Genomic DNA, 8560 nt, shown 5'->3' with positions numbered 1-8560 from the left:
TACGAGATTTCTCTGCTTCAAGGGTAAACATGGAATTGAAGTTGCTGGTAATGCCACTTTATTCTGATCAATACATTGATAACCAGGAGACCTCTCGATCTTCACTTCTCAACCATCTAAAACTCTAGGACACTTACAAATTTGAAAGCATCATCACATGTTTGAAGCACGTTTCCTACTGTCCAACATCCTCATCTTATACGTACATTGATCGGTGCACTTTTTTTTTCGATTAAAATATTGTAGTCACATTTACATTGTGTATGGTTTTGAAAATTTAGCCTTCACTGACATTTTCATGTTTGCTAATAGTATAGTTGTAACAGAGGTCATTTCTTAAACCCCAAAAGTCACAAAGTAGGATTAATATTCGGCATAACTTTTCTTTCTAATATGGTGGTGAATGAGTGGAACGGTTTGCCTGAGAAAGTTGTACTTGCAAGTAGTGTGAATGGGGTTTAAGAATGCTTTAGACAAGTTGTAATCGTGTCTGAGTGTTTGTGTCTTCAGTTTTTTCTCTCTCCTATAGGGTCCTTGATGGTGACTTGAGTACCTCCTGATCCTGTTTTTCTACTATAGTACTAAACTAAACTCACAATTCCCTGTACCAAGGAAAGTACTTACATCTAGATATTCGTACTCAGGACACACTGAAAATAATATAAGTACAATTTATGTACATACATGGTATACATACAAATATGTCTTCTGAGACTCCCTGTCATGGCATGCTATTCCACTTTTTTCTTCCTTCATTAATATAACTTTTGTAATATTTGTTATAGAACGTCCACCAAAGAAGTTTTCGTGTGTTCCGCATCATCTCAACGAAATAACGCCTCGATTTTCTCGTACATTTTCCTACATAGGTCCTACAGTACAGGTCCAAAAGTTACGACTCATGTCGCACTAAGTTGGCACAAAAATATATATAATCATAATAAAGAGTTGTTTGTAAAATGACACAAAAACATGTATATCATGGCACTCATTCAGTTACTCAAAATTATGACTAGCACAGTTTTGATCTGTGGACTCAACTTTGGAAACCAACACACTTATTGCTACGCCTCTGGGCAGTTATTTATCTCCAATTTTGTTGAAAACCTCTAAAATGCCCCTTTCGTGAAGTAGAAGTGCCTTTTTGTTAATGCATCCGTTTTTCAATTTTTCATGAACAAAACTGTTCTTTTTATGTAAGAACTGCCCTTTTCTTGAGAAATTGCAATCAAGAAGTGGCCATTTCTTGTGGAATTTAAAGGCATTGAAGACTCGCCTCAAACCGCGTGCCGCGCACTGAAAAAGTTAACTTTCTGTTGCTTGCAAGTGAAGTTTTTCTCCTGTCGCTACAAAATGCAGACAGTATCTTTAGCTGGACCTGAGATGTCCATCGCTGTATCGTTAGTACACCGTGCTGTGGGTATTGACCGCAGCTGTTTTCACTGAGGTACACTAGTGTCTAATTACCGACGGTAGCAAGCTGTGTGTGCATTTTCTGGGATCGATGGTGGTGTGTAACACTTCTGTTACACCTCATTCGAAACTAGGTCAGATTACTGGCACTAGACGTTTCTTTTTGCGCGAGTCTTCACACCCTTTAAAAAAATATGGCTATTACAATATGCCGTTTTGTTGGAGACTAGTCAATGACTGGAAATTGTGGTACAGAATGCAAAGAGGGTCCATTTTGTGTTCTCAGGTGAGTTTGTGTGGTTGGCCCTCAAATCAAGGTCACATAAGTCCCATTGACACTCAACTTATACATTTCTCAATCTGGTACGCCAGACCCCATCCCATATGTCATGAGTGAACCTTGTTTTGGTCATGTGTGAGATAATTGATCTTTCTGAACTTGCATGCAAACTTTACAAGTTTGCTTAATTACCGACTTTCTTTACACCCCATATCTCCTGCCCCAAACCATCGGGATGTATGTTATCATAGGCGTACGAGGCGGGGGGGGGGGGGGCAGGGGGCAGACTGCCCCCAAATTTCCAGAGGACAAGAAATTCGGGCAAAAGTCCTGAAAAATTCGGGCAGCCTAAGAGGAGGGGAAAAAATATAAATATGCAGTAGCTTGCCCAAATCTTTTTCAAATTTTTGCCCGACAATTCTTTGGAGAGCGTTTTATGTTATTTGTTTTGTGACATTTATATTAATATAGGCCTAATGATTTTCTTTATTTAGCATCATGTTGCCGGAATATTTCCGTGTAACACCACCGTTAGCGCAGCTCATCTGGGCTACCACGCTTTTTGCACTATCAAAAATTTGTCTAACTAGTCAACTGTATACCTGGACATCCCCGACATGAGTGTATATAAGAATTTTCTTGTTCATGGATGGTGGGGGGGGGGGTGCCTACAAGCCTAGAAGTACAGGTTTATGGTATTCTTTGTTATTTTTGATACTTTTTTGTGAGACAAATTGCAGTCTCACCCGACACAGCGACATTATCCCGCCTACGTGTCGTTGAACAATGTATGTTTTCTGGAGGTAGCTGAGTACTGTGTTAAAATAATAAATACGGTAACTAAATAGGAGCTTAAAAAATATACTGTCCTATATTTCCCCTTCAAAGTGATGTTACCATTTTTTCTTCTTCTAATTTACCAAATATTTGGGGAAGTGTATATTTCTAAAACGTGAGATTATAAAATAAAGAATGTTTAGATGCAACTTGCAAGGCCTCAGAAGGGCTATTTCCGGCAATCAGGGAGGCATTTTTGGCCAAATTTTTTTTTGTATGCTACGCGCCAACCGATGGTGGCGCTCCGCTTAGATAGTGTCACGGGAACTTTCGGGCACAAAAGTTTCTGCCCCCCCAAACTGAAATGGTCCCGTACGCCTATGTATGTTATACAACATGAGGATATTCCTTACCAAGAATGAGTCCCATGTAGGGGGTGAGGATTTCCCCCCAGAATTTAGATGCCAATTAAAGGCATTGAAGACTCGCCCCAAACCGCGTGCGGCCATCTGAAAAAGTTAACTTTCTGTTGTTTGCAAGTGACGTTTTGTTCGTGTCGCTACAAAATGCAGACAGTAATGAAACGTGATACCTTGTTATCTTTAGCTGGACCTGAGATGTCCATTGCTGTATTGTTTATACACTGTGCTGTGGGTATTGACTGCAGTTGTATGTACTACTGACTGTACACTAGTGTCTAATTACCGACGGTAGCAAGTTGTGTGTGTATTTTCTGGGATCGATGGGGGTGTCTTACAGTTCTGTTACACCTCATTCGAAACTAGGTCAGATTACCGGCATTAGACGTTTCTTTTGCGCGAGTCTTCACACCCTTTAAATGGTACATTTTGAGGTATATTTAGATTACAATGCATAGACAAATTTCAATACCCTTAGCCATTGACAGTTAACTGTGTAAACCCGAAACTCCCAACATAAGTTTGAGGGGGAAGTAGCACACACTGATGTTAACTGATATAAAATTGGTACCACCCTACACCCTGTTGTGAAAATTATTGTGGGACCTGTGTTGGGGAACTGTAATGCATTGTAAACTGTATTTGTGCCTTGCTCTGCAGAGTGGATATATGTGCATTGTCAATCCTTGTGTTATTTATTATTACTATTAACATGCTGCGTGAGACTATAACCATTTCATGTTTAACAAACTGTGTTACTTCTGAGGAGCCAACGTACCTTCTGTGTGTGCTAGACTAATTAATCCACCCACTTCCATTTCTCAACTACTGGTGTATAAAGGTTCACATCTCAAAAACATAAGATAGTAAAGGATCGATAATTTCCAAAAGTTGGGTGAGAGAGAAGAACATAAGTGAAGGGTGGGAGATGGGTAGAAGGGAGGGGGTGGGTAGGCTAAGGGAAAGAATCTGTTCTTCATTTGAAAATGCACCCTTTAAATACCACTGCCATAACCGGTTTATCCACCTCTGGCATGTTAATAGGATCTCTGGGTAGATCACAGGAAATTTGAGCTGTGCAAGTGACTTATCCACGCTCATTTCCTTTGCTAGGCTTGGCGAATTGATTACGTAACACACAGGCTAACATTCCAGACTAATAACCTTGAAAGGTGAAGAAGTGGGTAGTGGAGCAAAATGAACGGCAGTCTTACTAAGAGCGGATTTTCAAATGTGAGGTCCCACTAATGGTAGTCGCAAAGCAAGATGAAGACACGCACACACAAATCTTGTTTTAGTTTTTACAGTGCATACATTCTGTGTATTGAAAGCATTCCATTTGGGATTTTCTGTTTCGTTACTATTATATACAGGCATTAACATAAAACAACCAATAACTAACACTAACCACAGTAAGTAAATGAGAAGAAAAGCTACCCACACCAGTAATGCAACCAGAGGGATTGTATAATGATGGTACCTTTGGACAAAACCTATCACCCATCACTACCTGCTCAATCATACTTCTCCAAATATGGAAACAGCAAACAAGAATAAATATAGAAATAGAATGCAAACCCACCCCCCCCCTCCCCCTTCCCACTCCAATGAGTAAAATAGGCAAAAACATTTCCAAGAATATCCAGAATGATCTCAATTAAGTATAATAATGCTTCTGAAGGTCTAGGGAAATTTCAATTTGGAAAATGGAGATAAGCAGATAGAGAACTCCATGGTTAAAACACTTTACATTCAAACAGTGTTGGCCTTTAGTCACTGATTACGATATTACTAGATCCACCTTAACTATATCATTCACATTGCACAAATACACTCAATTACTTAAACATTCCACATCTGATACAGCCCAAACTCTTTACATGACCAGACATGCAAATCTATACTTTCCTACATATATCCTCAAAAATCCCTGCCATGTATCGATTCTTTTATTCTCTTGTCTCCAATAGTTTTAGAATTTGTTTCACCTGAGGTATTCTTCATTACATGTAGACATCTAAATCTAGTACTCTTTTGTCTTCTTGTGTTCTTCGCCAAACAATTTCGCTTTCAACACCCGCTGTGACTAGCCCTAAACACAATTAACTAAATAATTGCAATTATGAAAACTTTTAAATTTATGTAAATAACATGAACTAACAGAAACAATTCAGTTAAAAAAAAGACCTTTGACAATGTCAGTACTTTAAGAAGTAGCGATATCAGTCACAAATACATCAATTAAATTAAAATAGACAATTTGCCAAGAAAATCATAACAAATTAGAAACTGGGACCAATACATTTGCAATGTAATGACACATGTTGGATCTTATTTCAGTATTAATGAAAATGGTTATGAAAGGTTAAAACAAAATCAAATAATTATTTCATATTAATCTGATATTTTGGTAGAGCACCATTACCATCACCAACCCTGCCCCTTCAATGCAGTAATATTTATTATTTTTCATGTTATCCCAGTAGTCCTTCATATGTACCAGTTTCTGTAATCATCTTAAGGCAAAGAGACCATCATGAGGTTCAAGTTTATTGATCAAACTTAAAGGCATGTTCCTTTTCATTGGATTCACTAGATTGATGTTTGATATTGCCCCAGAAGTACCCTAAATTTAATGACATATTATCAAAATCGCCAAACTCAGTCGCCCAGACCTCTTAAACTGATCTTTATGGTGGTTTACTCTGAACATTGAAAAATGTGACTATAAGTATTCAAATGTACACAAATGATTGTTCAGCAAACCAATGCCACCTTCGTTACATAGGGAAAATATGTTACAACACTTCTTAAGAGTAAATAAGAATCTAACAGCTTCCCTATGAAATATTCTTGTATGGGAAATACATATGGTAATTAAAATTGGCAATTTCTTAAATTTGAAATTCCAGTTGCAGATTTCATAGGTTAATTATGATAACAAAGAGAAATATATTTCCTGCAAATGGATGAACATCATGAACCTGCACTCATATTTTTTTTAAATAATTATTTGTCAGCTTGAAGATATGCAAAGTGTTGTACTTTTAACTACCTACCAAATATATTAAGGAATAAGACAGAAACTGATAAGCATTTCTGTAAATAAGTCCATATTGTGACATGGAACCTGTGCTATAAATAACTCAATATCATTAACTAACCTGCTAAGAATCCCCTACAACATTACCATCCCAGTTGACCACATACCCTGACAGTTGTGATTTAGTCAGTCGCCTGTAACAGACTGATATTGCAATAACAGCAGCCATTGACCATTGCAGCAGGCTAGGTATCCTGCTGGACAGATGACTGCAGTCACATATGTGGCTGTCAGTCTCAACTGACTATGACTAATGACTAATGAAGACTACTTGATTGATACAAGTTATAATTCCACAGAACCTCATTTTACTTCAGGCCACTCATCAAAGCTAACAGACAACTTTCCATGAATGCAAAGAACCTCTTCAAGGAACTACTTCTTTATATGATTTTAATTTAATAGATAATAAACTAGTTATTTGATGAGTCTTTGGTGTATTAATTATGACAAGGTTTACAAATCAACTGCGAGTAAATAAGTTTGATCTTTCCAACAGTTACGCCTCTGTTTGAAGACTTTCAGTGTGACTACATTCAAACTGTTATGATTTTATACAAATATTATCATTTGGCCAGATCAAATAAGTACAAACTAATGTAACCTAACTTACACAGAAAATGACTAGAATAGGAAGTAGAAGTATAAAGACATCTATATGTGTACATGTATAAAGTCCAACTGGCATGTTGGTTGTGTAAACTATTTTCAATTTCAAGTACTATCACGCTATCCTTTTGCAAACACTTGAAGCATTCCTATAAAAAACATGTATGGCCATGAATAAATGACTACTAATGAGTAGTATCTTCATAAGTATATTCATAAGTTATAGTACTTTTGTAAACATAACAATATTATTTGCATAAAACACTGAACATTTTAAAATCCCAAGGAACTCGACTGAGTCCACTGTATATTGGTCACTACAATGGTAATAGTAATGATGGTGAACGGAATCCTCAGCAAATCAATTTAAGTCAAGATTTACATAAGAGGTCGGCAGCCAATAGGTTCAGGGTTATTCATGTCTGCTTGGGTAGCAATCTGTTACTGAATTAATCAAGTGCTAAATAGTAACAAGATGGTCATGATGATAAACCAAACTGCTTTATGTGTTACTGCTTTATGTGTTACAGCTTTATTGTTACTGCTTTATGTGTAACTGCTTTATGTGTTACAGCTCTATGTGTTACTGCTTTATGTGTTACAGCTCTATGTTTTACAGCTTTATATGTTACTGCTTTATATGTTACAGCTTTATGTGTTACTGCTTTATAGGTTACAGCTTTATATGTTACTGCTTTATGTTTTACAGCTTTATTGTTACAGCTTTATGTGTTACTGCTTTTAATATGTGTTACAGCTGTATGTGTTACTGCAATCTAGGCCTTACTGGAAGTTATTATTACAGGAATACTCTCAAAGACTCACATCCAGTTAACTTTAATATGACTGCAAACACCCTCATTGCAAGATATAACAACTATGATGACCAATAGAACAAACTGCCAGTGGCAGGCTTCATTGGCTGGTACTGTAGATTGAACTATCAACAGATGAATGCAGATATGCCTGGAGATGTTTGTATAAGAGTGGTGACCATGAACTCAACATGCTTATAAATGAGTGCCATGACACCTTACTTGATGAATAAGGGGTTAATCAACGGTCTAGCGTGCGTTACTCACAGGATTAATGCACGATCAGGGGATAATGCAAGCGATGCACGAGGGCGGAGCCGGAGTGCATCCAGCGATAGCATTAACACCCGGAGTGCATTAATCATGTGAGTAACGCATGCTAGACCGTTGATTAATCCCGTTCATTCATACACTACCATTTGTGTGGGGGAAAAATCATAAAACAAAACATTTTTGGTTACATATAACCAAAAATTTATTGAAGTGATGCCCCGTAATTTTACCGTGCATTACTCACAGGATTAACCACAGTCAGCTGACCTGAATGGACCAATAGGATTTAGGAATCTTTACTAAGTATGAATGAACAGAGTATTACAGTCTCAACCATATGAATTATCTATATATTGATAAACATGGTGATATGAGAAAACCTTACAAAAGGAATTATACAACAAGCCTCCTGAAGAACACTTAGAGAATGAAGATTTCAAATGAACAGACTCTTAAGGAATTTGCAATGCAAAGCTTCACTGGTGGCTATGGCACGCATGGTAATGTAAAAACTCCACCACATGGATCACAAATGCTTAGCTTTGTTGGTTGTTACGCTGGCACAGTGCAACCATACTCCTACATCACCCCAAATGAATTAGAAATGCTTAGCCTCACTTTTGGTCTGTAATCAGACTTGATGCTGTCATGTTATGAAAGTTTGTAATGCAACCGAATGAATGATAAGTAATAGTGCTCAGTGGATGGTACGAATGTTAAATTCATCACAACACTCTAATGAAATATATATAACTGATTTCCATCAGTATGAACTTCAAACCAAGTTTTAACACAAACATACATTTTTATCTGCCACTTTTTGGCAAAACTAAGAAAATCTAACATTAATTCTGAATTAGAATCAGTTACA

The sequence above is a fragment of the Apostichopus japonicus genome, chromosome 21 (assembly GCF_037975245.1).
Source record: "Apostichopus japonicus isolate 1M-3 chromosome 21, ASM3797524v1, whole genome shotgun sequence".
Lineage (NCBI taxonomy): Eukaryota > Metazoa > Echinodermata > Holothuroidea > Aspidochirotida > Stichopodidae > Apostichopus > Apostichopus japonicus.
This window is presented reverse-complemented; position numbering follows the sequence as displayed.